The sequence below is a fragment of the Pseudorasbora parva genome, chromosome 6, assembly GCF_024679245.1.
Source record: "Pseudorasbora parva isolate DD20220531a chromosome 6, ASM2467924v1, whole genome shotgun sequence".
NCBI classification, from domain to species: Eukaryota; Metazoa; Chordata; class Actinopteri; order Cypriniformes; family Gobionidae; genus Pseudorasbora; species Pseudorasbora parva.
In genome coordinates, this window is record NC_090177.1 from 49978011 (window position 1) to 50001347 (window position 23337).

Consider the following 23337-nt stretch of genomic DNA (forward strand, 5'->3'; position numbering starts at 1 on the left):
CATAGTCAGACGCGTTTTCCATTAGGCCACTGGCCCACCGGTCTGGCGCCTTGCAGGTGTTTACACGTCTTGTTGGTAATTGACTGGACTGTTTCTCAGTGGAAGAACTGTGATCCAGAGTCAGAGACTCTCTCCAGGACAAAAAGGCTAGCCTTAGTGGTCTAGCTTGAGAAGTTGCAGCAAAACACGGTAGAGGCCCACAGTCAGGATTTAGAAGGCTCATCGAAAAGTCCTTCCCTGGTGGTCTAGTGGTTAGGATTCGGCGCTCTCACCGCCGCGGCCCGGGTTCGATTCCCGGTCAGGGAACAGTCTTTTTCCCTCCAACACAGCCAAGAAAGTGTTTGCATGTGAAAAATGACCTCCTTCGAGCCGGAGTCGAACCAGCGACCTAAGGATTTCCAACCTTCCACCTACAGTCCTCCGCTCTACCAGCTGAGCTATCGAAGGCACGCAGGTGAGCAACAGAACCTCAACCTATCAGGTTGCTGCAGCTCCACTGCCGGCTAAAAGTGCTTTTGCCGCAGACCGAAGCGCTGGCTGTTCAGTAAGGGAAGCCAAAACAATCACAACTTCCCATACCGGGAGTCGAACCCGGGCCGCCTGGGTGAAAACCAGGAATCCTGACCGCTAGACCATATGGGAATTCCTGCACCTATCAAGCAGGCTTGTGGGGGTGTTTTTCATCCATGTGGTACGTACAAGGGCAGGGTTCTGTTGAGCCCTTTGGCTTTCAGTGTGTGATCGTCCCCTTTAAAAATATGGGTATGATCCGAAGGCATTGTTTACCGAATTCAGTTTTAACAGACTCAATGGAAGAAGCTGTCATTTGTTTCGCCCAGGGGGTGAAACTTTATCCCATTCTTGTGATCACATAATAGATACTTAAAACTGCTCATTAAAGCAAGGTCCCTGTGACAGTACTTATGCGATGCATTTGAAAACACGCACGGTAATGAATGGTAAGCGCTATCTCGCAGACAAAACAGCCTATGGTTGGACTGTCAATTTATAAGAAACATAAATCAATTTAATAATTAAAGGCTGAAAGCAAAGCAAAAACAATCGTTCGAGCCAGCCAGGAGTCGAACCTAGAATCTTCTGATCCGTAGTCAGACGCGTTATCCATTGCGCCACTGGCCCACTGTAGGAACGACTTGCTGGTGTTTATACGCGTCTTGTTGGTGTTTGACTGAACAGCTTCTCAGTGGAAGAACTGTGATCCAGAGTAAGAGATTCTCTCCAGGAGGAAAAGGCTAGCCTTAGAAGTTGCAGCAAAATCTGGTAGAGGCCAACAGCCAGGATTTAGGAGGCGAATAAGAAAGTCCTTCCCTGGTGGTCTAGTGGTTAGGATTCGGCGCTCTCACCGCCGCGGCCCGGATTTGATTCCCGGTCAGGGAACATGCTTTTGCCTTGCAACTTAGCCAAGAAAGGGTTTGCATGTGAAAAGGGACCTCCTTCAAGCCGGAGTCGAACCAGCGACCTAAGGATTGCCAACCTTTCACCTACAGTCCTCCACTCTACCAGCTGAGCTATCGAAGGCACAGAGATTACGAACGAAAGCTCAACCTATCAGAAATTTCTGATCCATAGTCAGACGCGTTTTCCATTAGGCCACTGGCCCACCGGTCTGGCGCCTTGCAGGTGTTTACACGTCTTGTTGGTAATTGACTGGACTGTTTCTCAGTGGAAGAACTGTGATCCAGAGTCAGAGACTCTCTCCAGAAATAAAAGGCTAGCCTTAGTGGTCTAGCTTGAGAAGTTGCAGCAAAACACGGTAGAGGCCCACAGTCAGGATTTAGAAGGCTCATCGAAAAGTCCTTCCCTGGTGGTCTAGTGGTTAGGATTCGGCGCTCTCACCGCCGCGGCCCGGATTTGATTCCCGGTCAGGGAACATGCTTTTGCCTTGCAACTTAGCCAAGAAAGGGTTTGCATGTGAAAAGGGACCTCCTTCGAGCCGGAGTCGAACCAGCGACCTAAGGATTGCCAACCTTTCACCTACAGTCCTCCGCTCTACCAGCTGAGCTATCGAAGGCACAGAGATTACGAACGAAAGCTCAACCTATCAGAAATTTCTGATCCATAGTCAGACGCGTTTTCCATTAGGCCACTGGCCCACCGGTCTGGTGCCTTGCAGGTGTTTACACGTCTTGTTGGTAATTGACTGGACTGTTTCTCAGTGGAAGAACTGTGATCCAGAGTCAGAGACTCTCTCCAGGACAAAAAGGCTAGCCTTAGTGGTCTAGCTTGAGAAGTTGCAGCAAAACACGGTAGAGGCCCACAGTCAGGATTTAGAAGGCTCATCGAAAAGTCCTTCCCTGGTGGTCTAGTGGTTAGGATTCGGCGCTCTCACCGCCGCGGCCCGGATTTGATTCCCGGTCAGGGAACATGCTTTTGCCTTGCAACTTAGCCAAGAAAGGGTTTGCATGTGAAAAGGGACCTCCTTCGAGCCGGAGTCGAACCAGCGACCTAAGGATTGCCAACCTTTCACCTACAGTCCTCAGCTCTACCAGCTGAGCTATCGAAGGCACAGAGATTACGAACGAAAGCTCAACCTATCAGAAATTTCTGATCCATAGTCAGACGCGTTTTCCATTAGGCCACTGGCCCACCGGTCTGGCGCCTTGCAGGTGTTTACACGTCTTGTTGGTAATTGACTGGACTGTTTCTCAGTGGAAGAACTGTGATCCAGAGTCAGAGACTCTCTCCAGGACAAAAAGGCTAGCCTTAGTGGTCTAGCTTGAGAAGTTGCAGCAAAACACGGTAGAGGCCCACAGTCAGGATTTAGAAGGCTCATCGAAAAGTCCTTCCCTGGTGGTCTAGTGGTTAGGATTCGGCGCTCTCACCGCCGCGGCCCGGGTTCGATTCCCGGTCAGGGAACAGTCTTTTTCCCTCCAACACAGCCAAGAAAGTGTTTGCATGTGAAAAATGACCTCCTTCGAGCCGGAGTCGAACCAGCGACCTAAGGATTTCCAACCTTCCACCTACAGTCCTCCGCTCTACCAGCTGAGCTATCGAGGGCACGCAGGTGAGCAACAGAACCTCAACCTATCAGGTTGCTGCAGCTCCACTGCCGGCTAAAAGTGCTTTTGCCGCAGACCGAAGCGCTGGCTGTTCAGTAAGGGAAGCCAAAACAATCACAACTTCCCATACCGGGAGTCGAACCCGGGCCGCCTGGGTGAAAACCAGGAATCCTGACCGCTAGACCATATGGGAATTCCTGCACCTATCAAGCAGGCTTGTGGGGGTGTTTTTCATCCATGTGGTACGTACAAGGGCAGGGTTCTGTTGAGCCCTTTGGCTTTCAGTGTGTGACCGTCCCCTTTAAAAATATGGGTATGATCCGAAGGCATTGTTTACCGAATTCAGTTTTAACAGACTCAATGGAAGAAGCTGTCATTTGTTTCGCCCAGGGGGTGAAACTTTATCCCATTCTTGTGATCACATAATAGATACTTAAAACTGCTCATTAAAGCAAGGTCCCTGTGACAGTACTTATGCGATGCATTTGAAAACACGCACGGTAATGAATGGTAAGCGCTATCTCGCAGACAAAACAGCCTATGGTTGGACTGTCAATTTATAAGAAACATAAATCAATTTAATAATTAAAGGCTGAAAGCAAAGCAAAAACAATCGTTCGAGCCAGCCAGGAGTCGAACCTAGAATCTTCTGATCCGTAGTCAGACGCGTTATCCATTGCGCCACTGGCCCACTGTAGGAACGACTTGCTGGTGTTTATACGCGTCTTGTTGGTGTTTGACTGAACAGCTTCTCAGTGGAAGAACTGTGATCCAGAGTAAGAGATTCTCTCCAGGAGGAAAAGGCTAGCCTTAGAAGTTGCAGCAAAATCTGGTAGAGGCCAACAGCCAGGATTTAGGAGGCGAATAAGAAAGTCCTTCCCTGGTGGTCTAGTGGTTAGGATTCGGCGCTCTCACCGCCGCGGCCCGGATTTGATTCCCGGTCAGGGAACATGCTTTTGCCTTGCAACTTAGCCAAGAAAGGGTTTGCATGTGAAAAGGGACCTCCTTCGAGCCGGAGTCGAACCAGCGACCTAAGGATTGCCAACCTTTCACCTACAGTCCTCCGCTCTACCAGCTGAGCTATCGAAGGCACAGAGATTACGAACGAAAGCTCAACCTATCAGAAATTTCTGATCCATAGTCAGACGCGTTTTCCATTAGGCCACTGGCCCACCGGTCTGGCGCCTTGCAGGTGTTTACACGTCTTGTTGGTAATTGACTGGACTGTTTCTCAGTGGAAGAACTGTGATCCAGAGTCAGAGACTCTCTCCAGGACAAAAAGGCTAGCCTTAGTGGTCTAGCTTGAGAAGTTGCAGCAAAACACGGTACAGGCCCACAGTCAGGATTTAGAAGGCTCATCGAAAAGTCCTTCCCTGGTGGTCTAGTGGTTAGGATTCGGCGCTCTCACCGCCGCGGCCCGGATTTGATTCCCGGTCAGGGAACATGCTTTTGCCTTGCAACTTAGCCAAGAAAGGGTTTGCATGTGAAAAGGGACCTCCTTCGAGCCGGAGTCGAACCAGCGACCTAAGGATTGCCAACCTTTCACCTACAATACTCCGCTCTACCAGCTGAGCTATCGAAGGCACAGAGATGACGAACGAAAGCTCAACCTATCAGAAATTTCTGATCCATAGTCAGACGCGTTTTCCATTAGGCCACTGGCCCACCGGTCTGGCGCCTTGCAGGTGTTTACACGTCTTGTTGGTAATTGACTGGACTGTTTCTCAGTGGAAGAACTGTGATCCAGAGTCAGAGACTCTCTCCAGGACAAAAAGGCTAGCCTTAGTGGTCTAGCTTGAGAAGTTGCAGCAAAACACGGTGAGGCCCACAGTCAGGATTTAGAAGGCTCATCGAAAAGTCCTTCCCTGGTGGTCTAGTGGTTAGGATTCGGCGCTCTCACCGCCGCGGCCCGGGTTCGATTCCCGGTCAGGGAACAGTCTTTTTCCCTCCAACACAGCCAAGAAAGTGTTTGCATGTGAAAAATGACCTCCTTCGAGCCGGAGTCGAACCAGCGACCTAAGGATTTCCAACCTTCCACCTACAGTCCTCCGCTCTACCAGCTGAGCTATCGAAGGCACGCAGGTGAGCAACAGAACCTCAACCTATCAGGTTGCTGCAGCTCCACTGCCGGCTAAAAGTGCTTTTGCCGCAGACCGAAGCGCTGGCTGTTCAGTAAGGGAAGCCAAAACAATCACAACTTCCCATACCGGGAGTCGAACCCCGGCCGCCTGGGTGAAAACCAGGAATCCTGACCGCTAGACCATATGGGAATTCCTGCACCTATCAAGCAGGCTTGTGGGGGTGTTTTTCATCCATGTGGTACGTACAAGGGCAGGGTTCTGTTGAGCCCTTTGGCTTTCAGTGTGTGATCGTCCCCTTTAAAAATATGGGTATGATCCGAAGGCATTGTTTACCGAATTCAGTTTTAACAGACTCAATGGAAGAAGCTGTCATTTGTTTCGCCCAGGGGGTGAAACTTTATCCCATTCTTGTGATCACATAATAGATACTTAAAACTGCTCATTAAAGCAAGGTCCCTGTGACAGTACTTATGCGATGCATTTGAAAACACGCACGGTAATGAATGGTAAGCGCTATCTCGCAGACAAAACAGCCTATGGTTGGACTGTCAATTTATAAGAAACATAAATCAATTTAATAATTAAAGGCTGAAAGCAAAGCAAAAACAATCATTCAAGCCAGCCAGGAGTCAAACCTAGAATCTTCTGATCCGTAGTCAGACGCGTTATCCATTGCGCCACTGGCCCACTGTAGGAACGACTTGCTGGTGTTTATACGCGTCTTGTTGGTGTTTGACTGAACAGCTTCTCAGTGGAAGAACTGTGATCCAGAGTAAGAGATTCTCTCCAGGAGGAAAAGGCTAGCCTTAGAAGTTGCAGCAAAATCTGGTAGAGGCCAACAGCCAGGATTTAGGAGGCGAATAAGAAAGTCCTTCCCTGGTGGTCTAGTGGTTAGGATTCGGCGCTCTCACCGCCGCGGCCCGGATTTGATTCCCGGTCAGGGAACATGCTTTTGCCTTGCAACTTAGCCAAGAAAGGGTTTGCATGTGAAAAGGGACCTTCTTCGAGCCGGAGTCGAACCAGCGACCTAAGGATTGCCAACCTTTCACCTACAGTCCTCCACTCTACCAGCTGAGCTATCGAAGGCACAGAGATTACGAACGAAAGCTCAACCTTTTAGAAATTTCTGATCCATAGTCAGACGCGTTTTCCATTAGGCCACTGGCCCACCGGTCTGGCGCCTTGCAGGTGTTTACACGTCTTGTTGGTAATTGACTGGACTGTTTCTCAGTGGAAGAACTGTGATCCAGAGTCAGAGACTCTCTCCAGGACAAAAAGGCTAGCCTTAGTGGTCTACCTTGAGAAGTTGCAGCAAAACACGGTAGAGGCCCACAGTCAGGATTTAGAAGGCTCATCGAAAAGTCCTTCCCTGGTGGTCTAGTGGTTAGGATTCGGCGCTCTCACCGCCGCGGCCCGGATTTGATTCCCGGTCAGGGAACATGCTTTTGCCTTGCAACTTAGCCAAGAAAAGGTTTGCATGTGAAAAGGGACCTCCTTCGAGCCGGAGTCGAACCAGCAAACTAAGGATTGCCAACCTTTCACCTACAGTCCTCCGCTCTACCAGCTGAGCTATCGAAGGCACAGAGATTACGAACGAAAGCTCAACCTATCAGAAATTTCTGATCCATAGTCAGACGCGTTTTCCATTAGGCCACTGGCCCACCGGTCTGGCGCCTTGCAGGTGTTTACACGTCTTGTTGGTAATTGACTGGACTGTTTCTCAGTGGAAGAACTGTGATCCAGAGTCAGAGACTCTCTCCAGGACAAAAAGGCTAGCCTTAGTGGTCTAGCTTGAGAAGTTGCAGCAAAACACGGTAGAGGCCCACAGTCAGGATTTAGAAGGCTCATCGAAAAGTCCTTCCCTGGTGGTCTAGTGGTTAGGATTCGGCGCTCTCACCGCCGCGGCCCGGATTTGATTCCCGGTCAGGGAACATGCTTTTGCCTTGCAACTTAGCCAAGAAAGGGTTTGCATGTGAAAAGGGACCTCCTTCGAGCCGGAGTCGAACCAGCGACCTAAGGATTGCCAACCTTTCACCTACAGTCCTCCGCTCTACCAGCTGAGCTATCGAAGGCACAGAGATGACGAACGAAAGCTCAACCTATCAGAAATTTCTGATCCATAGTCAGACGCGTTTTCCATTAGGCCACTGGCCCACCGGTCTGGCGCCTTGCAGGTGTTTACACGTCTTGTTGGTAATTGACTGGACTGTTTCTCAGTGGAAGAACTGTGATCCAGAGTCAGAGACTCTCTCCAGGACAAAAAGGCTAGCCTTAGTGGTCTAGCTTGAGAAGTTGCAGCAAAACACGGTAGAGGCCCACAGTCAGGATTTAGAAGGCTCATCGAAAAGTCCTTCCCTGGTGGTCTAGTGGTTAGGATTCGGCGCTCTCACCGCCGCGGCCCGGGTTCGATTCCCGGTCAGGGAACAGTCTTTTTCCCTCCAACACAGCCAAGAAAGTGTTTGCATGTGAAAAATGACCTCCTTCGAGCCGGAGTCGAACCAGCGACCTAAGGATTTCCAACCTTCCACCTACAGTCCTCCGCTCTACCAGCTGAGCTATCGAGGGCACGCAGGTGAGCAACAGAACCTCAACCTATCAGGTTGCTGCAGCTCCACTGCCGGCTAAAAGTGCTTTTGCCGCAGACCGAAGCGCTGGCTGTTCAGTAAGGGAAGCCAAAACAATCACAACTTCCCATACCGGGAGTCGAACCCGGGCCGCCTGGGTGAAAACCAGGAATCCTGACCGCTAGACCATATGGGAATTCCTGCACCTATCAAGCAGGCTTGTGGGGGTGTTTTTCATCCATGTGGTACGTACAAGGGCAGGGTTCTGTTGAGCCCTTTGGCTTTCAGTGTGTGACCGTCCCCTTTAAAAATATGGGTATGATCCGAAGGCATTGTTTACCGAATTCAGTTTTAACAGACTCAATGGAAGAAGCTGTCATTTGTTTCGCCCAGGGGGTGAAACTTTATCCCATTCTTGTGATCACATAATAGATACTTAAAACTGCTCATTAAAGCAAGGTCCCTGTGACAGTACTTATGCGATGCATTTGAAAACACGCACGGTAATGAATGGTAAGCGCTATCTCGCAGACAAAACAGCCTATGGTTGGACTGTCAATTTATAAGAAACATAAATCAATTTAATAATTAAAGGCTGAAAGCAAAGCAAAAACAATCGTTCGAGCCAGCCAGGAGTCGAACCTAGATTCTTCTGATCCGTAGTCAGACGCGTTATCCATTGCGCCACTGGCCCACTTTAGGAATGACTTGCTGGTGTTTATACGCGTCTTGTTGGTGTTTGACTGAACAGCTTCTCAGTGGAAGAACTGTGATCCAGAGTAAGAGATTCTCTCCAGGAGGAAAATACTAGCCTTAGAAGTTGCAGCAAAATCTGGTAGAGGCCAACAGCCAGGATTTAGGAGGCGAATAAGAAAGTCCTTCCCTGGTGGTCTAGTGGTTAGGATTCGGCGCTCTCACCGCCGCGGCCTGGATTTGATTCCCGGTCAGGGAACATGCTTTTGCCTTGCAACTTAGCCAAGAAAGGGTTTGCATGTGAAAAGGGACCTCCTTCGAGCCGGAGTCGAACCAGCGACCTAAGGATTGTCAACCTTTCACCTACAGTCCTCCGCTCTACCAGCTGAGCTATCGAAGGCACAGAGATTACGAACGAAAGCTCAACCTATCAGACATTTCTGATCCATAGTCAGACGCGTTTTCCATTAGGCCACTGGCCCACCGGTCTGGCGCCTTGCAGGTGTTTACACGTCTTGTTGGTAATTGACTGGACTGTTTCTCAGTGGAAGAACTGTGATCCAGAGTCAGAGACTCTCTCCAGGACAAAAAGGCTAGCCTTAGTGGTCTAGCTTGAGAAGTTGCAGCAAAACACGGTAGAGGCCCACAGTCAGGATTTAGAAGGCTCATCGAAAAGTCCTTCCCTGGTGGTCTAGTGGTTAGGATTCGGCGCTCTCACCGCCGCGGCCCGGATTTGATTCCCGGTCAGGGAACATGCTTTTGCCTTGCAACTTAGCCAAGAAAGGGTTTGCATGTGAAAAGGGACCTCCTTCGAGCCGGAGTCGAACCAGCGACCTAAGGATTGCCAACCTTTCACCTACAGTCCTCCGCTCTACCAGCTGAGCTATCGAAGGCACAGAGATTACGAACGAAAGCTCAACCTATCAGAAATTTCTGATCCATAGTCAGACGCGTTTTCCATTAGGCCACTGGCCCACCGGTCTGGCGCCTTGCAGGTGTTTACACGTCTTGTTGGTAATTGACTGGACTGTTTCTCAGTGGAAGAACTGTGATCCAGAGTCAGAGACTCTCTCCAGGACAAAAAGGCTAGCCTTAGTGGTCTAGCTTGAGAAGTTGCAGCAAAACACGGTAGAGGCCCACAGTCAGGATTTAGAAGGCTCATCGAAAAGTCCTTCCCTGGTGGTCTAGTGGTTAGGATTCGGCGCTCTCACCGCCGCGGCCCGGGTTCGATTCCCGGTCAGGGAACAGTCTTTTTCCCTCCAACAGAGCCAAGAAAGTGTTTGCATGTGAAAAATGCCCTCCTTCGAGCCGGAGTCGAACCAGCGACCTAAGGATTTCCAACCTTCCACCTACAGTCCGCCGCTCTACCAGCTGAGCTATCGAAGGCACGCAGGTGAGCAACAGAACCTCAACCTATCAGGTTGCTGCAGCTCCACTGCCGGCTAAAAGTGCTTTTGCCGCAGACCGAAGCGCTGGCTGTTCAGTAAGGGAAGCCAAAACAATCACAACTTCCCATACCGGGAGTCGAACCCGGGCCGCCTGGGTGAAAAACAGGAATCCTGACCGCTAGACCATATGGGAATTCCTGCACCTATCAAGCAGGCTTGTGGGGGTGTTTTTCATCCATGTGGTACGTACAAGGGCAGGGTTCTGTTGAGCCCTTTGGCTTTCAGTGTGTGATCGTCCCCTTTAAAAATATGGGTATGATCCGAAGGCATTGTTTACCGAATTCAGTTTTAACAGACTCAATGGAAGAAGCTGTCATTTGTTTCGCCCAGGGGGTGAAACTTTATCCCATTCTTGTGATCACATAATAGATACTTAAAACTGCTCATTAAAGCAAGGTCCCTGTGACAGTACTTATGCGATGCATTTGAAAACACGCACGGTAATGAATGGTAAGCGCTATCTCGCAGACAAAACAGCCTATGGTTGGACTGTCAATTTATAAGAAACATAAATCAATTTAATAATTAAAGGCTGAAAGCAAAGCAAAAACAATCGTTCGAGCCAGCCAGGAGTCGAACCTAGAATCTTCTGATCCGTAGTCAGACGCGTTATCCATTGCGCCACTGGCCCACTGTAGGAACGACTTGCTGGTGTTTATACGCGTCTTGTTGGTGTTTGACTGAACAGCTTCTCAGTGGAAGAACTGTGATCCAGAGTAAGAGATTCTCTCCAGGAGGAAAAGGCTAGCCTTAGAAGTTGCAGCAAAATCTGGTAGAGGCCAACAGCCAGGATTTAGGAGGCGAATAAGAAAGTCCTTCCCTGGTGGTCTAGTGGTTAGGATTCGGCGCTCTCACCGCCGCGGCCCGGATTTGATTCCCGGTCAGGGAACATGCTTTTGCCTTGCAACTTAGCCAAGAAAGGGTTTGCATGTGAAAAGGGACCTCTTTCGAGCCGGAGTCGAACCAGCGACCTAAGGATTGCCAACCTTTCACCTACAGTCCTCCGCTCTACCAGCTGAGCTATCGAAGGCACAGAGATTACGAACGAAAGCTCAACCTATCAGAAATTTCTGATCCATAGTCAGACGCGTTTTCCATTAGGCCACTGGCCCACCGGTCTGGCGCCTTGCAGGTGTTTACACGTCTTGTTGGTAATTGACTGGACTGTTTCTCAGTGGAAGAACTGTGATCCAGAGTCAGAGACTCTCTCCAGGACAAAAAGGCTAGCCTTAGTGGTCTAGCTTGAGAAGTTGCAGCAAAACACGGTAGAGGCCCACAGTCAGGATTTAGAAGGCTCATCGAAAAGTCCTTCCCTGGTGGTCTAGTGGTTAGGATTCGGCGCTCTCACCGCCGCGGCCCGGATTTGATTCCCGGTCAGGGAACATGCTTTTGCCTTGCAACTTAGCCAAGAAAGGGTTTGCATGTGAAAAGGGACCTCCTTCGAGCCGGAGTCGAACCAGCGACCTAAGGATTGCCAACCTTTCACCTACAGTCCTCCGCTCTACCAGCTGAGCTATCGAAGGCACAGAGATTACGAACGAAAGCTCAACCTATCAGAAATTTCTGATCCATAGTCAGACGCGTTTTCCATTAGGCCACTGGCCCACCGGTCTGGCGCCTTGCAGGTGTTTACACGTCTTGTTGGTAATTGACTGGACTGTTTCTCAGTGGAAGAACTGTGATCCAGAGTCAGAGACTCTCTCCAGGACAAAAAGGCTAGCCTTAGTGGTCTAGCTTGAGAAGTTGCAGCAAAACACGGTAGAGGCCCACAGTCAGGATTTAGAAGGCTCATTGAAAAGTCCTTCCCTGGTGGTCTAGTGGTTAGGATTCGGCGCTCTCACCGCCGCGGCCCGGGTTCGATTCCCGGTCAGGGAACAGTCTTTTTCCCTCCAACACAGCCAAGAAAGTGTTTGCATGTGAAAAATGCCCTCCTTCGAGCCGGAGTCGAACCAGCGACCTAAGGATTTCCAACCTTCCACCTACAGTCCGCCGCTCTACCAGCTGAGCTATCAAAGGCACGCAGGTGAGCAACAGAACCTCAACCTATCAGGTTGCTGCAGCTCCACTGCCGGCTAAAAGTGCTTTTGCCGCAGACCGAAGCGCTGGCTGTTCAGTAAGGGAAGCCAAAACAATCACAACTTCCCATACCGGGAGTCGAACCCGGGCCGCCTGGGTGAAAACCAGGAATCCTGACCGCTGGACCATATGGGAATTCCTGCACCTATCAAGCAGGCTTGTGGGGGTGTTTTTCATCCATGTGGTACGTACAAGGGCAGGGTTCTGTTGAGCCCTTTGGCTTTCAGTGTGTGATCGTCCCCTTTAAAAATATGGGTATGATCCGAAGGCATTGTTTACCGAATTCAGTTTTAACAGACTCAATGGAAGAAGCTGTCATTTGTTTCGCCCAGGGGGTGAAACTTTATCCCATTCTTGTGATCACATAATAGATACTTAAAACTGCTCATTAAAGCAAGGTCCCTGTGACAGTACTTATGCGATGCATTTGAAAACACGCACGGTAATGAATGGTAAGCGCTATCTCGCAGACAAAACAGCCTATGGTTGGACTGTCAATTTATAAGAAACATAAATCAATTTAATAATTAAAGGCTGAAAGCAAAGCAAAAACAATCGTTCGAGCCAGCCAGGAGTCGAACCTAGAATCTTCTGATCCGTAGTCAGACGCGTTATCCATTGCGCCACTGGCCCACTTTAGGAACGACTTGCTGGTGTTTATACGCGTCTTGTTGGTGTTTGACTGAACAGCTTCTCAGTGGAAGAACTGTGATCCAGAGTAAGAGATTCTCTCCAGGAGGAAAAGGCTAGCCTTAGAAGTTGCAGCAAAATCTGGTAGAGGCCAACAGCCAGGATTTAGGAGGCGAATAAGAAAGTCCTTCCCTGGTGGTCTAGTGGTTAGGATTCGACGCTCTCACCGCCGCGGCCCGGATTTGATTCCCGGTCAGGGAACATGCTTTTGCCTTGCAACTTAGCCAAGAAAGGGTTTGCATGTGAAAAGGGACCTCCTTCGAGCCGGAGTCGAACCAGCGACCTAAGGATTGCCAACCTTTCACCTACAGTCCTCCGCTCTACCAGCTGAGCTATCGAAGGCACAGAGATTACGAACGAAAGCTCAACCTATCAGAAATTTCTGATCCATAGTCAGACGCGTTTTCCATTAGGCCACTGGCCCACCGGTCTTGCGCCTTGCAGGTGTTTACACGTCTTGTTGGTAATTGACTGGACTGTTTCTCAGTGGAAGAACTGTGATCCAGAGTCAGAGACTCTCTCCAGGACAAAAAGGCTAGCCTTAGTGGTCTAGTTTGAGAAGTTGCAGCAAAACACGGTAGAGGCCCACAGTCAGGATTTAGAAGGCTCATCGAAAAGTCCTTCCCTGGTGGTCTAGTGGTTAGGATTCGGCGCTCTCACCGCCGCGGCCCGGATTTGATTCCCGGTCAGGGAACATGCTTTTGCCTTGCAACTTAGCCAAGAAAGGGTTTGCATGTGAAAAAGGACCTCCTTCGAGCCGGAGTCGAACCAGCGACCTAAGGATTGCCAACCTTTCACCTACAGTCCTCCGCTCTACCAGCTGAGCTATCGAAGGCACAGAGATTACGAACGAAAGCTCAACCTATCAGAAATTTCTGATCCATAGTCAGACGCGTTTTCCATTAGGCCACTGGCCCACCGGTCTGGCGCCTTGCAGGTGTTTACACGTCTTGTTGGTAATTGACTGGACTGTTTCTCAGTGGAAGAACTGTGATCCAGAGTCAGAGACTCTCTCCAGGACAAAAAGGCTAGCCTTAGTGGTCTAGCTTGAGAAGTTGCAGCAAAACACGGTAGAGGCCCACAGTCAGGATTTAGAAGGCTCATCGAAAAGTCCTTCCCTGGTGGTCTAGTGGTTAGGATTCGGCGCTCTCACCGCCGCGGCCCGGGTTCGATTCCCGGTCAGGGAACAGTCTTTTTCCCTCCAACACAGCCAAGAAAGTGTTTGCATGTGAAAAATGACCTCCTTCGAGCCGGAGTCGAACCAGCGACCTAAAGATTTCCAACCTTCCACCTACAGTCCTCCGCTCTACCAGCTGAGCTATCGAAGGCACGCAGGTGAGCAACAGAACCTCAACCTATCAGGTTGCTGCAGCTCCACTGCCGGCTAAAAGTGCTTTTGCCGCAGACCGAAGCGCTGGCTGTTCAGTAAGGGAAGCCAAAACAATCACAACTTCCCATACCGGGAGTCGAACCCGGGCCGCATGGGTGAAAACCAGGAATCCTGACCGCTAGACCATATGGGAATTCCTGCACCTATCAAGCAGGCTTGTGGGGGTGTTTTTCATCCATGTGGTACGTACAAGGGCAGGGTTCTGTTGAGCCCTTTGGCTTTCAGTGTGTGATCGTCCCCTTTAAAAATATGGGTATGATCCGAAGGCATTGTTTACCGAATTCAGTTTTAACAGACTCAATGGAAGAAGCTGTCATTTGTTTCGCCCAGGGGGTGAAACTTTATCCCATTCTTGTGATCACATAATAGATACTTAAAACTGCTCATTAAAGCAAGGTCCCTGTGACAGTACTTATGCGATGCATTTGAAAACACGCACGGTAATGAATGGTAAGCGCTATCTCGCAGACAAAACAGCCTATGGTTGGACTGTCAATTTATAAGAAACATAAATCAATTTAATAATTAAAGGCTGAAAGCAAAGCAAAAACAATCGTTCGAGCCAGCCAGGAGTCGAACCTAGAATCTTCTGATCCGTAGTCAGACGCGTTATCCATTGCGCCACTGGCCCACTTTAGGAACGACTTGCTGGTGTTTATACGCGTCTTGTTGGTGTTTGACTGAACAGCTTCTCAGTGGAAGAACTGTGATCCAGAGTAAGAGATTCTCTCCAGGAGGAAAAGGCTAGCCTTAGAAGTTGCAGCAAAATCTGGTAGAGGCCAACAGCCAGGATTTAGGAGGCGAATAAGAAAGTCCTTCCCTGGTGGTCTAGTGGTTAGGATTCGGCGCTCTCACCGCCGCGGCCCGGATTTGATTCCCGGTCAGGGAACATGCTTTTGCCTTGCAACTTAGCCAAGAAAGGGTTTGCATGTGAAAAGGGACCTCCTTCGAGCCGGAGTCGAACCAGCGACCTAAGGATTGCCAACCTTTCACCTACAGTCCTCCGCTCTACCAGCTGAGCTATCGAAGGCACAGAGATTACGAACGAAAGCTCAACCTATCAGAAATTTCTGATCCATAGTCAGACGCGTTTTCCATTAGGCCACTGGCCCACCGGTCTGGCGCCTTGCAGGTGTTTACACGTCTTGTTGGTAATTGACTGGACTGTTTCTCAGTGGAAGAACTGTGATCCAGAGTCAGAGACTCTCTCCAGGACAAAAAGGCTAGCCTTAGTGGTCTAGCTTGAGAAGTTGCAGCAAAACACGGTAGAGGCCCACAGTCAGGATTTAGAAGGCTCATCGAAAAGTCCTTCCCTGGTGGTCTAGTGGTTAGGATTCGGCGCTCTCACCGCCGCGGCCCGGGTTCGATTCCCGGTCAGGGAACAGTCTTTTTCCCTCCAACACAGCCAAGAAAGTGTTTGCATGTGAAAAATGACCTCCTTCGAGCCGGAGTCGAACCAGCGACCTAAGGATTTCCAACCTTCCACCTACAGTCCTCCGCTCTACCAGCTGAGCTATCGAAGGCACGCAGGTGAGCAACAGAACCTCAACCTATCAGGTTGCTGCAGCTCCACTGCCGGCTAAAAGTGCTTTTGCCGCAGACCGAAGCGCTGGCTGTTCAGTAAGGGAAGCCAAAACAATCACAACTTCCCATACCGGGAGTCGAACCCGGGCCGCCTGGGTGAAAACCAGGAATCCTGACCGCTAGACCATATGGGAATTCCTGCACCTATCAAGCAGGCTTGTGGGGGTGTTTTTCATCCATGTGGTACGTACAAGGGCAGGGTTCTGTTGAGCCCTTTGGCTTTCAGTGTGTGATCGTCCCCTTTAAAAATATGGGTATGATCCGAAGGCATTGTTTACCGAATTCAGTTTTAACAGACTCAATGGAAGAAGCTGTCATTTGTTTCGCCCAGGGGGTGAAACTTTATCCCATTCTTGTGATCACATAATAGATACTTAAAACTGCTCATTAAAGCAAGGTCCCTGTGACAGTACTTATGCGATGCATTTGAAAACACGCACGGTAATGAATGGTAAGCGCTATCTCGCAGACAAAACAGCCTATGGTTGGACTGTCAATTTATAAGAAACATAAATCAAATTAATAATTAAAGGCTGAAAGCAAAGCAAAAACAATCGTTCGAGCCAGCCAGGAGTCGAACCTAGAATCTTCTGATCCGTAGTCAGACGCGTTATCCATTGCGCCACTGGCCCACTTTAGGAACGACTTGCTGGTGTTTATACGCGTCTTGTTGGTGTTTGACTGAACAGCTTCTCAGTGGAAGAACTGTGATCCAGAGTAAGAGATTCTCTCCAGGAGGAAAAGGCTAGCCTTAGAAGTTGCAGCAAAATCTGGTAGAGGCCAACAGCCAGGATTTAGGAGGCGAATAAGAAAGTCCTTCCCTGGTGGTCTAGTGGTTAGGATTCGGCGCTCTCACCGCCGCGGCCCGGATTTGATTCCCGGTCAGGGAACATGCTTTTGCCTTGCAACTTAGCCAAGAAAGGGTTTGCATGTGAAAAGGGACCTCCTTCGAGCCGGAGTCGAACCAGCGACCTAAGGATTGCCAACCTTTCACCTACAGTCCTCCGCTCTACCAGCTGAGCTATCGAAGGCACAGAGATTACGAACGAAAGCTCAACCTATCAGAAATTTCTGATCCATAGTCAGACGCGTTTTCCATTAGGCCACTGGCCCACCGGTCTGGCGCCTTGCAGGTGTTTACACGTCTTGTTGGTAATTGACTGGACTGTTTCTCAGTGGAAGAACTGTGATCCAGAGTCAGAGACTCTCTCCAGGACAAAAAGGCTAGCCTTAGTGGTCTAGCTTGAGAAGTTGCAGCAAAACACGGTAGAGGCCCACAGTCAGGATTTAGAAGGCTCATCGAAAAGTCCTTCCCTGGTGGTCTAGTGGTTAGGATTCGGCGCTCTCACCGCCGCGGCCCGGATTTGATTCCCGGTCAGGGAACATGCTTTTGCCTTGCAACTTAGCCAAGAAAGGGTTTGCATGTGAAAAGGGACCTCCTTCGAGCCGGAGTCGAACCAGCGACCTAAGGATTGCCAACCTTTCACCTACAGTCCTCCGCTCTACCAGCTGAGCTATCGAAGGCACAGAGATTACGAACGAAAGCTCAACCTATCAGAAATTTCTGATCCATAGTCAGACGCGTTTTCCATTAGGCCACTGGCCCACCGGTCTGGCGCCTTGCATGTGTTTACACGTCTTGTTGGTAATTGACTGGACTGTTTCTCAGTGGAAGAACTGTGATCCAGAGTCAGAGACTCTCTCCAGGACAAAAAGGCTAGCCTTAGTGGTCTAGCTTGAGAAGTTGCAGCAAAACACGGTAGAGGCCCACAGTCAGGATTTAGAAGGCTCATCGAAAAGTCCTTCCCTGGTGGTCTAGTGGTTAGGATTCGGCGCTCTCACCGCCGCGGCCCGGGTTCGATTCCCGGTCAGGGAACAGTCTTTTTCCCTCCAACACAGCCAAGAAAGTGTTTGCATGTGAAAAATGACCTCCTTCGAGCCGGAGTCGAACCAGCGACCTAAGGATTTCCAACCTTCCACCTACAGTCCTCCGCTCTACCAGCTGAGCTATCGAAGGCACGCAGGTGAGCAACAGAACCTCAACCTATCAGGTTGCTGCAGCTCCACTGCCGGCTAAAAGTGCTTTTGCCGCAGACCGAAGCGCTGGCTGTTCAGTAAGGGAAGCCAAAACAATCACAACTTCCCATACCGGGAGTCGAACCCGGGCCGCATGGGTGAAAACCAGGAATCCTGACCGCTAGACCATATGGGAATTCCTGCACCTATCAAGCAGGCTTGTGGGGGTGTTTTTCATCCATGTGGTACGTACAAGGGCAGGGTTCTGTTGAGCCCTTTGGCTTTCAGTGTGTGATCGTCCCCTTTAAAAATATGGGTATGATCCGAAGGCATTGTTTACCGAATTCAGTTTTAACAGACTCAATGGAAGAAGCTGTCATTTGTTTCGCCCAGGGGGTGAAACTTTATCCCATTCTTGTGATCACATAATAGATACTTAAAACTGCTCATTAAAGCAAGGTCCCTGTGACAGTACTTATGCGATGCATTTGAAAACACGCACGGTAATGAATGGTAAGCGCTATCTCGCAGACAAAACAGCCTATGGTTGGACTGTCAATTTATAAGAAACATAAATCAATTTAATAATAAAAGGCTGAAAGCAAAGCAAAAACAATCGTTCGAGCCAGCCAGGAGTCGAACCTAGAATCTTCTGATCCGTAGTCAGACGCGTTATCCATTGCGCCACTGGCCCACTGTAGGAACGACTTGCTGGTGTTTATACGCGTCTTGTTGGTGTTTGACTGAACAGCTTCTCAGTGGAAGAACTGTGATCCAGAGTAAGAGATTCTCTCCAGGAGGAAAAGGCTAGCCTTAGAAGTTGCAGCAAAATCTGGTAGAGGCCAACAGCCAGGATTTAGGAGGCGAATAAGAAAGTCCTTCCCTGGTGGTCTAGTGGTTAGGATTCGGCGCTCTCACCGCCGCGGCCCGGATTTGATTCCCGGTCAGGGAACATGCTTTTGCCTTGCAACTTAGCCAAGAAAGGGTTTGCATGTGAAAAGGGACCTCCTTCGAGCCGGAGTCGAACCAGCGACCTAAGGATTGCCAACCTTTCACCTACAGTCCTCCGCTCTACCAGCTGAGCTATCGAAGGCACAGAGATTACGAACGAAAGCTCAACCTATCAGAAATTTCTGATCCATAGTCAGACGCGTTTTCCATTAGGCCACTGGCCCACCGGTCTGGCGCCTTGCAGGTGTTTACACGTCTTGTTGGTAATTGACTGGACTGTTTCTCAGTGGAAGAACTGTGATCCAGAGTCAGAGACTCTCTCCAGAAATAAAAGGCTAGCCTTAGTGGTCTAGCTTGAGAAGTTGCAGCAAAACACGGTAGAGGCCCACAGTCAGGATTTAGAAGGCTCATCGAAAAGTCCTTCCCTGGTGGTCTAGTGGTTAGGATTCGGCGCTCTCACCGCCGCGGCCCGGATTTGATTCCCGGTCAGGGAACATGCTTTTGCCTTGCAACTTAGCCAAGAAAGGGTTTGCATGTGAAAAGGGACCTCCTTCGAGCCGGAGTCGAACCAGCGACCTAAGGATTGCCAACCTTTCACCTACAGTCCTCCGCTCTACCAGCTGAGCTATCGAAGGCACAGAGATTACGAACGAAAGCTCAACCTATCAGAAATTTCTGATCCATAGTCAGACGCGTTTTCCATTAGGCCACTGGCCCACCGGTCTGGCGCCTTGCAGGTGTTTACACGTCTTGTTGGTAATTGACTGGACTGTTTCTCAGTGGAAGAACTGTGATCCAGAGTCAGAGACTCTCTCCAGGACAAAAAGGCTAGCCTTAGTGGTCTAGCTTGAGAAGTTGCAGCAAAACACGGTAGAGGCCCACAGTCAGGATTTAGAAGGCTCATCGAAAAGTCCTTCCCTGGTGGTCTAGTGGTTAGGATTCGGCGCTCTCACCGCCGCGGCCCGGGTTCGATTCCCGGTCAGGGAACAGTCTTTTTCCCTCCAACACAGCCAAGAAAGTGTTTGCATGTGAAAAATGACCTCCTTCGAGCCGGAGTCGAACCAGCGACCTAAGGATTTCCAACCTTCCACCTACAGTCCTCCGCTCTACCAGCTGAGCTATCGAAGGCACGCAGGTGAGCAACAGAACCTCAACCTATCAGGTTGCTGCAGCTCCACTGCCGGCTAAAAGTGCTTTTGCCGCAGACCGAAGCGCTGGCTGTTCAGTAAGGGAAGCCAAAACAATCACAACTTCCCATACCGGGAGTCGAACCCGGGCCGCCTGGGTGAAAACCAGGAATCCTGACCGCTAGACCATATGGGAATTCCTGCACCTATCAAGCAGGCTTGTGGGGGTGTTTTTCATCCATGTGGTACGTACAAGGGCAGGGTTCTGTTGAGCCCTTTGGCTTTCAGTGTGTGATCGTCCCCTTTAAAAATATCGGTATGATCCGAAGGCATTGTTTACCGAATTCAGTTTTAACAGACTCAATGGAAGAAGCTGTCATTTGTTTCGCCCAGGGGGTGAAACTTTATCCCATTCTTGTGATCACATAATAGATACTTAAAACTGCTCATTAAAGCAAGGTCCCTGTGACAGTACTTATGCGATGCATTTGAAAACACGCACGGTAATGAATGGTAAGCGCTATCTCGCAGACAAAACAGCCTATGGTTGGACTGTCAATTTATAAGAAACATAAATCAATTTAATAATTAAAGGCTGAAAGCAAAGCAAAAACAATCGTTCGAGCCAGCCAGGAGTCGAACCTAGAATCTTCTGATCCGTAGTCAGACGCGTTATCCATTGCGCCACTGGCCCACTGTAGGAACGACTTGCTGGTGTTTATACGCGTCTTGTTGGTGTTTGACTGAACAGCTTCTCAGTGGAAGAACTGTGATCCAGAGTAAGAGATTCTCTCCAGGAGGAAAAGGCTAGCCTTAGAAGTTGCAGCAAAATCTGGTAGAGGCCAACAGCCAGGATTTAGGAGGCGAATAAGAAAGTCCTTCCCTGGTGGTCTAGTGGTTAGGATTCGGCGCTCTCACCGCCGCGGCCCGGATTTGATTCCCGGTCAGGGAACATGCTTTTGCCTTGCAACTTAGCCAAGAAAGGGTTTGCATGTGAAAAGGGACCTCCTTCGAGCCGGAGTCGAACCAGCGACCTAAGGATTGCCAACCTTTCACCTACAGTCCTCCGCTCTACCAGCTGAGCTATCGAAGGCACAGAGATTATGAACGAAAGCTCAACCTATCAGAAATTTCTGATCCATAGTCAGACGCGTTTTCCATTAGGCCACTGGCCCACCGGTCTGGCGCCTTGCAGGTGTTTACACGTCTTGTTGGTAATTGACTGGGCTGTTTCTCAGTGGAAGAACTGTGATCCAGAGTCAGAGACTCTCTCCAGGACAAAAAGGCTAGCCTTAGTGGTCTAGCTTGAGAAGTTGCAGCAAAACACGGTAGAGGCCCACAGTCAGGATTTAGAAGGCTCATCGAAAAGTCCTTCCCTGGTGGTCTAGTGGTTAGGATTCGGCGCTCTCACCGCCGCGGCCCGGATTTGATTCCCGGTCAGGGAACATGCTTTTGCCTTGCAACTTAGCCAAGAAAGGGTTTGCATGTGAAAAGGGACCTCCTTCGAGCCGGAGTCGAACCAGCGACCTAAGGATTGCCAACCTTTCACCTACAGTCCTCCGCTCTACCAGCTGAGCTATCGAAGGCACAGAGATTACGAACGAAAGCTCAACCTATCAGAAATTTCTGATCCATAGTCAGACGCGTTTTCCATTAGGCCACTGGCCCACCGGTCTGGCGCCTTGCAGGTGTTTACACGTCTTGTTGGTAATTGACTGGACTGTTTCTCAGTGGAAGAACTGTGATCCAGAGTCAGAGACTCTCTCCAGGACAAAAAGGCTAGCCTTAGTGGTCTAGCTTGAGAAGTTGCAGCAAAACACGGTAGAGGCCCACAGTCAGGATTTAGAAGGCTCATCGAAAAGTCCTTCCCTGGTGGTCTAGTGGTTAGGATTCGGCGCTCTCACCGCCGCGGCCCGGGTTCGATTCCCGGTCAGGGAACAGTCTTTTTCCCTCCAACACAGCCAAGAAAGTGTTTGCATGTGAAAAATGACCTCCTTCGAGCCGGAGTCGAACCAGCGACCTAAGGATTTCCAACCTTCCACCTACAGTCCTCCGCTCTACCAGCTGAGCTATCGAAGGCACGCAGGTGAGCAACAGAACCTCAACCTATCAGGTTGCTGCAGCTCCACTGCCGGCTAAAAGTGCTTTTGCCGCAGACCGAAGCGCTGGCTGTTCAGTAAGGGAAGCCAAAACAATCACAACTTCCCATACCGGGAGTCGAACCCGGGCCGCCTGGGTGAAAACCAGGAATCCTGACCGCTAGACCATATGGGAATTCCTGCACCTATCAAGCAGGCTTGTGGGGGTGTTTTTCATCCATGTGGTACGTACAAGGGCAGGGTTCTGTTGAGCCCTTTGGCTTTCAGTGTGTGATCGTCCCCTTTAAAAATATGGGTATGATCCGAAGGCATTGTTTACCGAATTCAGTTTTAACAGACTCAATGGAAGAAGCTGTCATTTGTTTCGCCCAGGGGGTGAAACTTTATCCCATTCTTGTGATCACATAATAGATACTTAAAACTGCTCATTAAAGCAAGGTCCCTGTGACAGTACTTATGCGATGCATTTGAAAACACGCACGGTAATGAATGGTAAGCGCTATCTCGCAGACAAAACAGCCTATGGTTGGACTGTCAATTTATAAGAAACATAAATCAATTTAATAATTAAAGGCTGAAAGCAAAGCAAAAACAATTGTTCGAGCCAGCCAGGAGTCGAACCTAGAATCTTCTGATCCGTAGTCAGACGCGTTATCCATTGCGCCACTGGCCCACTGTAGGAACGACTTGCTGGTGTTTATACGCGTCTTGTTGGTGTTTGACTGAACAGCTTCTCAGTGGAAGAACTGTGATCCAGAGTAAGAGATTCTCTCCAGGAGGAAAAGGCTAGCCTTAGAAGTTGCAGCAAAATCTGGTAGAGGCCAACAGCCAGGATTTAGGAGGCGAATAAGAAAGTCCTTCCCTGGTGGTCTAGTGGTTAGGATTCGGCGCTCTCACCGCCGCGGCCCGGATTTGATTCCCGGTCAGGGAACATGCTTTTGCCTTGCAACTTAGCCAAGAAAGGGTTTGCATGTGAAAAGGGACCTCCTTCGAGCCGGAGTCGAACCAGCGACCTAAGGATTGCCAACCTTTCACCTACAGTCCTCCGCTCTACCAGCTGAGCTATCGAAGGCACAGAGATTACGAACGAAAGCTCAACCTATCAGAAATTTCTGATCCATAGTCAGACGCGTTTTCCATTAGGCCACTGGCCCACCGGTCTGGCGCCTTGCAGGTGTTTACACGTCTTGTTGGTAATTGACTGGACTGTTTCTCAGTGGAAGAACTGTGATCCAGAGTCAGAGACTCTCTCCAGAAATAAAAGGCTAGCCTTAGTGGTCTAGCTTGAGAAGTTGCAGCAAAACACGGTAGAGGCCCACAGTCAGGATTTAGAAGGCTCATCGAAAAGTCCTTCCCTGGTGGTCTAGTGGTTAGGATTCGGCGCTCTCACCGCCGCGGCCCGGATTTGATTCCCGGTCAGGGAACATGCTTTTGCCTTGCAACTTAGCCAAGAAAGGGTTTGCATGTGAAAAGGGACCTCCTTCGAGCCGGAGTCGAACCAGCGACCTAAGGATTGCCAACCTTTCACCTACAGTCCTCCGCTCTACCAGCTGAGCTATCGAAGGCACAGAGATTACGAACGAAAGCTCAACCTATCA

The 23337-nt window shown here is 49.8% G+C and overlaps 53 non-coding genes across 53 annotated transcripts; 11 read left to right on the forward strand and 42 right to left on the reverse strand.

Annotated features, from left to right (window-relative positions):
• The first annotated feature begins 234 nt into the window (after positions 1-234).
• trnae-cuc (transfer RNA glutamic acid (anticodon CUC)) lies at positions 235-306 on the forward strand. Its single transcript has one exon. It is a non-coding gene; the product is annotated as a tRNA-Glu (tRNA).
• A 54-nt stretch (positions 307-360) lies between these two features.
• Positions 361-447, reverse strand: trnay-gua (transfer RNA tyrosine (anticodon GUA)). Its single transcript is given in 2 exon segments — positions 361-396; positions 411-447. It is a non-coding gene; the product is annotated as a tRNA-Tyr (tRNA).
• Positions 448-570: 123 nt separating this feature from the next.
• trnae-uuc (transfer RNA glutamic acid (anticodon UUC)) lies at positions 571-642 on the reverse strand. The gene has a single exon. It is a non-coding gene; the product is annotated as a tRNA-Glu (tRNA).
• A 425-nt stretch (positions 643-1067) lies between these two features.
• On the reverse strand, positions 1068-1140 carry trnar-acg (transfer RNA arginine (anticodon ACG)). The gene has a single exon. It is a non-coding gene; the product is annotated as a tRNA-Arg (tRNA).
• Positions 1141-1945: 805 nt separating this feature from the next.
• On the reverse strand, positions 1946-2032 carry trnay-gua (transfer RNA tyrosine (anticodon GUA)). Its single transcript is given in 2 exon segments — positions 1946-1981; positions 1996-2032. It is a non-coding gene; the product is annotated as a tRNA-Tyr (tRNA).
• Positions 2033-2805: 773 nt separating this feature from the next.
• On the forward strand, positions 2806-2877 carry trnae-cuc (transfer RNA glutamic acid (anticodon CUC)). The gene has a single exon. It is a non-coding gene; the product is annotated as a tRNA-Glu (tRNA).
• A 264-nt stretch (positions 2878-3141) lies between these two features.
• trnae-uuc (transfer RNA glutamic acid (anticodon UUC)) lies at positions 3142-3213 on the reverse strand. Its single transcript has one exon. It is a non-coding gene; the product is annotated as a tRNA-Glu (tRNA).
• Positions 3214-3638: 425 nt separating this feature from the next.
• Positions 3639-3711, reverse strand: trnar-acg (transfer RNA arginine (anticodon ACG)). The gene has a single exon. It is a non-coding gene; the product is annotated as a tRNA-Arg (tRNA).
• Positions 3712-4023: 312 nt separating this feature from the next.
• trnay-gua (transfer RNA tyrosine (anticodon GUA)) lies at positions 4024-4110 on the reverse strand. Its single transcript is given in 2 exon segments — positions 4024-4059; positions 4074-4110. It is a non-coding gene; the product is annotated as a tRNA-Tyr (tRNA).
• A 772-nt stretch (positions 4111-4882) lies between these two features.
• trnae-cuc (transfer RNA glutamic acid (anticodon CUC)) lies at positions 4883-4954 on the forward strand. Its single transcript has one exon. It is a non-coding gene; the product is annotated as a tRNA-Glu (tRNA).
• Positions 4955-5008: 54 nt separating this feature from the next.
• On the reverse strand, positions 5009-5095 carry trnay-gua (transfer RNA tyrosine (anticodon GUA)). The gene is given in 2 exon segments: positions 5009-5044; positions 5059-5095. It is a non-coding gene; the product is annotated as a tRNA-Tyr (tRNA).
• A 1991-nt stretch (positions 5096-7086) lies between these two features.
• On the reverse strand, positions 7087-7173 carry trnay-gua (transfer RNA tyrosine (anticodon GUA)). The gene is given in 2 exon segments: positions 7087-7122; positions 7137-7173. It is a non-coding gene; the product is annotated as a tRNA-Tyr (tRNA).
• A 280-nt stretch (positions 7174-7453) lies between these two features.
• On the forward strand, positions 7454-7525 carry trnae-cuc (transfer RNA glutamic acid (anticodon CUC)). The gene has a single exon. It is a non-coding gene; the product is annotated as a tRNA-Glu (tRNA).
• Positions 7526-7789: 264 nt separating this feature from the next.
• On the reverse strand, positions 7790-7861 carry trnae-uuc (transfer RNA glutamic acid (anticodon UUC)). Its single transcript has one exon. It is a non-coding gene; the product is annotated as a tRNA-Glu (tRNA).
• A 425-nt stretch (positions 7862-8286) lies between these two features.
• On the reverse strand, positions 8287-8359 carry trnar-acg (transfer RNA arginine (anticodon ACG)). The gene has a single exon. It is a non-coding gene; the product is annotated as a tRNA-Arg (tRNA).
• A 312-nt stretch (positions 8360-8671) lies between these two features.
• trnay-gua (transfer RNA tyrosine (anticodon GUA)) lies at positions 8672-8758 on the reverse strand. The gene is given in 2 exon segments: positions 8672-8707; positions 8722-8758. It is a non-coding gene; the product is annotated as a tRNA-Tyr (tRNA).
• Positions 8759-9164: 406 nt separating this feature from the next.
• trnay-gua (transfer RNA tyrosine (anticodon GUA)) lies at positions 9165-9251 on the reverse strand. The gene is given in 2 exon segments: positions 9165-9200; positions 9215-9251. It is a non-coding gene; the product is annotated as a tRNA-Tyr (tRNA).
• Positions 9252-9531: 280 nt separating this feature from the next.
• On the forward strand, positions 9532-9603 carry trnae-cuc (transfer RNA glutamic acid (anticodon CUC)). The gene has a single exon. It is a non-coding gene; the product is annotated as a tRNA-Glu (tRNA).
• Positions 9604-10364: 761 nt separating this feature from the next.
• On the reverse strand, positions 10365-10437 carry trnar-acg (transfer RNA arginine (anticodon ACG)). Its single transcript has one exon. It is a non-coding gene; the product is annotated as a tRNA-Arg (tRNA).
• An 805-nt stretch (positions 10438-11242) lies between these two features.
• On the reverse strand, positions 11243-11329 carry trnay-gua (transfer RNA tyrosine (anticodon GUA)). Its single transcript is given in 2 exon segments — positions 11243-11278; positions 11293-11329. It is a non-coding gene; the product is annotated as a tRNA-Tyr (tRNA).
• Positions 11330-11609: 280 nt separating this feature from the next.
• trnae-cuc (transfer RNA glutamic acid (anticodon CUC)) lies at positions 11610-11681 on the forward strand. The gene has a single exon. It is a non-coding gene; the product is annotated as a tRNA-Glu (tRNA).
• A 264-nt stretch (positions 11682-11945) lies between these two features.
• On the reverse strand, positions 11946-12017 carry trnae-uuc (transfer RNA glutamic acid (anticodon UUC)). Its single transcript has one exon. It is a non-coding gene; the product is annotated as a tRNA-Glu (tRNA).
• A 425-nt stretch (positions 12018-12442) lies between these two features.
• On the reverse strand, positions 12443-12515 carry trnar-acg (transfer RNA arginine (anticodon ACG)). The gene has a single exon. It is a non-coding gene; the product is annotated as a tRNA-Arg (tRNA).
• A 312-nt stretch (positions 12516-12827) lies between these two features.
• Positions 12828-12914, reverse strand: trnay-gua (transfer RNA tyrosine (anticodon GUA)). The gene is given in 2 exon segments: positions 12828-12863; positions 12878-12914. It is a non-coding gene; the product is annotated as a tRNA-Tyr (tRNA).
• A 406-nt stretch (positions 12915-13320) lies between these two features.
• Positions 13321-13407, reverse strand: trnay-gua (transfer RNA tyrosine (anticodon GUA)). The gene is given in 2 exon segments: positions 13321-13356; positions 13371-13407. It is a non-coding gene; the product is annotated as a tRNA-Tyr (tRNA).
• A 280-nt stretch (positions 13408-13687) lies between these two features.
• Positions 13688-13759, forward strand: trnae-cuc (transfer RNA glutamic acid (anticodon CUC)). Its single transcript has one exon. It is a non-coding gene; the product is annotated as a tRNA-Glu (tRNA).
• Positions 13760-14023: 264 nt separating this feature from the next.
• Positions 14024-14095, reverse strand: trnae-uuc (transfer RNA glutamic acid (anticodon UUC)). Its single transcript has one exon. It is a non-coding gene; the product is annotated as a tRNA-Glu (tRNA).
• A 425-nt stretch (positions 14096-14520) lies between these two features.
• trnar-acg (transfer RNA arginine (anticodon ACG)) lies at positions 14521-14593 on the reverse strand. The gene has a single exon. It is a non-coding gene; the product is annotated as a tRNA-Arg (tRNA).
• Positions 14594-14905: 312 nt separating this feature from the next.
• trnay-gua (transfer RNA tyrosine (anticodon GUA)) lies at positions 14906-14992 on the reverse strand. The gene is given in 2 exon segments: positions 14906-14941; positions 14956-14992. It is a non-coding gene; the product is annotated as a tRNA-Tyr (tRNA).
• Positions 14993-15272: 280 nt separating this feature from the next.
• Positions 15273-15344, forward strand: trnae-cuc (transfer RNA glutamic acid (anticodon CUC)). The gene has a single exon. It is a non-coding gene; the product is annotated as a tRNA-Glu (tRNA).
• A 54-nt stretch (positions 15345-15398) lies between these two features.
• trnay-gua (transfer RNA tyrosine (anticodon GUA)) lies at positions 15399-15485 on the reverse strand. The gene is given in 2 exon segments: positions 15399-15434; positions 15449-15485. It is a non-coding gene; the product is annotated as a tRNA-Tyr (tRNA).
• Positions 15486-15608: 123 nt separating this feature from the next.
• Positions 15609-15680, reverse strand: trnae-uuc (transfer RNA glutamic acid (anticodon UUC)). Its single transcript has one exon. It is a non-coding gene; the product is annotated as a tRNA-Glu (tRNA).
• Positions 15681-16105: 425 nt separating this feature from the next.
• On the reverse strand, positions 16106-16178 carry trnar-acg (transfer RNA arginine (anticodon ACG)). Its single transcript has one exon. It is a non-coding gene; the product is annotated as a tRNA-Arg (tRNA).
• A 312-nt stretch (positions 16179-16490) lies between these two features.
• Positions 16491-16577, reverse strand: trnay-gua (transfer RNA tyrosine (anticodon GUA)). Its single transcript is given in 2 exon segments — positions 16491-16526; positions 16541-16577. It is a non-coding gene; the product is annotated as a tRNA-Tyr (tRNA).
• A 406-nt stretch (positions 16578-16983) lies between these two features.
• On the reverse strand, positions 16984-17070 carry trnay-gua (transfer RNA tyrosine (anticodon GUA)). Its single transcript is given in 2 exon segments — positions 16984-17019; positions 17034-17070. It is a non-coding gene; the product is annotated as a tRNA-Tyr (tRNA).
• Positions 17071-17350: 280 nt separating this feature from the next.
• On the forward strand, positions 17351-17422 carry trnae-cuc (transfer RNA glutamic acid (anticodon CUC)). Its single transcript has one exon. It is a non-coding gene; the product is annotated as a tRNA-Glu (tRNA).
• A 54-nt stretch (positions 17423-17476) lies between these two features.
• On the reverse strand, positions 17477-17563 carry trnay-gua (transfer RNA tyrosine (anticodon GUA)). The gene is given in 2 exon segments: positions 17477-17512; positions 17527-17563. It is a non-coding gene; the product is annotated as a tRNA-Tyr (tRNA).
• Positions 17564-17686: 123 nt separating this feature from the next.
• Positions 17687-17758, reverse strand: trnae-uuc (transfer RNA glutamic acid (anticodon UUC)). The gene has a single exon. It is a non-coding gene; the product is annotated as a tRNA-Glu (tRNA).
• Positions 17759-18183: 425 nt separating this feature from the next.
• Positions 18184-18256, reverse strand: trnar-acg (transfer RNA arginine (anticodon ACG)). The gene has a single exon. It is a non-coding gene; the product is annotated as a tRNA-Arg (tRNA).
• A 312-nt stretch (positions 18257-18568) lies between these two features.
• Positions 18569-18655, reverse strand: trnay-gua (transfer RNA tyrosine (anticodon GUA)). Its single transcript is given in 2 exon segments — positions 18569-18604; positions 18619-18655. It is a non-coding gene; the product is annotated as a tRNA-Tyr (tRNA).
• A 406-nt stretch (positions 18656-19061) lies between these two features.
• On the reverse strand, positions 19062-19148 carry trnay-gua (transfer RNA tyrosine (anticodon GUA)). The gene is given in 2 exon segments: positions 19062-19097; positions 19112-19148. It is a non-coding gene; the product is annotated as a tRNA-Tyr (tRNA).
• Positions 19149-19428: 280 nt separating this feature from the next.
• On the forward strand, positions 19429-19500 carry trnae-cuc (transfer RNA glutamic acid (anticodon CUC)). Its single transcript has one exon. It is a non-coding gene; the product is annotated as a tRNA-Glu (tRNA).
• A 54-nt stretch (positions 19501-19554) lies between these two features.
• On the reverse strand, positions 19555-19641 carry trnay-gua (transfer RNA tyrosine (anticodon GUA)). Its single transcript is given in 2 exon segments — positions 19555-19590; positions 19605-19641. It is a non-coding gene; the product is annotated as a tRNA-Tyr (tRNA).
• A 123-nt stretch (positions 19642-19764) lies between these two features.
• Positions 19765-19836, reverse strand: trnae-uuc (transfer RNA glutamic acid (anticodon UUC)). Its single transcript has one exon. It is a non-coding gene; the product is annotated as a tRNA-Glu (tRNA).
• A 425-nt stretch (positions 19837-20261) lies between these two features.
• Positions 20262-20334, reverse strand: trnar-acg (transfer RNA arginine (anticodon ACG)). The gene has a single exon. It is a non-coding gene; the product is annotated as a tRNA-Arg (tRNA).
• A 312-nt stretch (positions 20335-20646) lies between these two features.
• trnay-gua (transfer RNA tyrosine (anticodon GUA)) lies at positions 20647-20733 on the reverse strand. Its single transcript is given in 2 exon segments — positions 20647-20682; positions 20697-20733. It is a non-coding gene; the product is annotated as a tRNA-Tyr (tRNA).
• Positions 20734-21139: 406 nt separating this feature from the next.
• trnay-gua (transfer RNA tyrosine (anticodon GUA)) lies at positions 21140-21226 on the reverse strand. The gene is given in 2 exon segments: positions 21140-21175; positions 21190-21226. It is a non-coding gene; the product is annotated as a tRNA-Tyr (tRNA).
• Positions 21227-21506: 280 nt separating this feature from the next.
• trnae-cuc (transfer RNA glutamic acid (anticodon CUC)) lies at positions 21507-21578 on the forward strand. The gene has a single exon. It is a non-coding gene; the product is annotated as a tRNA-Glu (tRNA).
• A 54-nt stretch (positions 21579-21632) lies between these two features.
• Positions 21633-21719, reverse strand: trnay-gua (transfer RNA tyrosine (anticodon GUA)). The gene is given in 2 exon segments: positions 21633-21668; positions 21683-21719. It is a non-coding gene; the product is annotated as a tRNA-Tyr (tRNA).
• A 123-nt stretch (positions 21720-21842) lies between these two features.
• On the reverse strand, positions 21843-21914 carry trnae-uuc (transfer RNA glutamic acid (anticodon UUC)). Its single transcript has one exon. It is a non-coding gene; the product is annotated as a tRNA-Glu (tRNA).
• Positions 21915-22339: 425 nt separating this feature from the next.
• On the reverse strand, positions 22340-22412 carry trnar-acg (transfer RNA arginine (anticodon ACG)). The gene has a single exon. It is a non-coding gene; the product is annotated as a tRNA-Arg (tRNA).
• A 312-nt stretch (positions 22413-22724) lies between these two features.
• Positions 22725-22811, reverse strand: trnay-gua (transfer RNA tyrosine (anticodon GUA)). The gene is given in 2 exon segments: positions 22725-22760; positions 22775-22811. It is a non-coding gene; the product is annotated as a tRNA-Tyr (tRNA).
• A 406-nt stretch (positions 22812-23217) lies between these two features.
• On the reverse strand, positions 23218-23304 carry trnay-gua (transfer RNA tyrosine (anticodon GUA)). Its single transcript is given in 2 exon segments — positions 23218-23253; positions 23268-23304. It is a non-coding gene; the product is annotated as a tRNA-Tyr (tRNA).
• Between the last annotated feature and the right edge of the window lie 33 nt (positions 23305-23337).